Source organism: Octopus bimaculoides, chromosome 18 (assembly GCF_001194135.2).
Source record: "Octopus bimaculoides isolate UCB-OBI-ISO-001 chromosome 18, ASM119413v2, whole genome shotgun sequence".
Taxonomy (NCBI): domain Eukaryota; kingdom Metazoa; phylum Mollusca; class Cephalopoda; order Octopoda; family Octopodidae; genus Octopus; species Octopus bimaculoides.
This window is the reverse complement of record NC_068998.1, coordinates 13,846,107-13,847,415: the sequence shown is the minus strand read 5'-3', so window position 1 is coordinate 13,847,415 and position 1,309 is coordinate 13,846,107.

The following is a 1,309-nucleotide window of genomic DNA, read 5'->3' as shown; positions in this document are numbered from 1 at the left end:
CACAACCACGACCACCACGACCACCACCACCACAACCACGACCACGACGACCACCACCACAACCACCACCATTATCACCACCACCAACTACGGACACCACTACCACTACTATCAACCATACCCACAGCTGATCACTATCTTTGTGTGACACAATGAAATTCAATCAGCTTCAATTAATGGTTATTACTGTCTGTTTAAACAGAAGCTTGGAAGCCATGCTATATGTAAATCTCTGGTAATCTTTTGAATTATGAGATAGACAATTATTAGTGGCATTAATTGTTAGTCTGGAGTTCTTCAGAACAGCAGCAGTTCTAAGACGGTAAAGATTGGATGGTGCCAAGGTAATATTTCATAGAATCAGAGACATTTTAGAGAAGTATAATATGCATTCGTTTCCTTTATCAGTTCGGTAAGATTGATGAAGACAAGAAAATTGTTGAGTGGTTATGAATTGGTGCCTAAGTTGAAATCTTGTCAGCAAAATTGTCACAAAAATGCTGATGTTAAGCTTAGAACTGCATTCGTTTGTCAAACATTGATAAACCAGTCTACCACAGTAGGTATCTGATCTGCTTATGTAGCTGTTAATTTTCTCACTACACAATATTTGGAATTGCGTATCTAAAGTTCAAAGGTTTTGAATCTTGATTAAAGAAATAGATTAAGTAAGAGTTAAGATTTCTTACCTTTCAGATTGTCAGAATTCTCATCTGTTTATTCCAAAATTATAAGATGAAAGTTGTACAGAAGTGTTTGTGTTCTTAGTTGAGACATCTCTAGCTCTTATGGGCTCATTCTTCTTCTTCTTCTTCTTCTTCTTCTTCTTCTTCTTCTTCTTCTTTGCTGCATCTGTGCATCTAATGTAAACACACCAGCATCGGTTGTCAAGTGATGCTGGGGTGACAAACACAGACACACAAACTTATACACACACACACACATACATATATACAACAGGCTTCTTTCAGTTTCCATCTACTAAATCCCCTCACAAGGCTTTGGTCGGCCCAAGGCAATTGTAGAAGACACTTGCCCAAGGTGCCACGCAGTGGAACTGAACCCAGAACCATGTGGTTGGTAAGCAAGCTACTTATTTCTTTACTGCCTACAAGGAGCTACACACAGAGGGGACAAACAAGAACAGACAAATGGATTAAGTCGATTACATCGACCCCAGTGCGTAACTGGTACTTAATTTATCGAGCCTGAAAGGATGAAAGGCAAAGTTGACCTCGGCGGAATTTGAACTCAGAACGTAACTGCCGATGAAATACCACTAAGCATTTCGCCCTGTGTGCTAACGTTT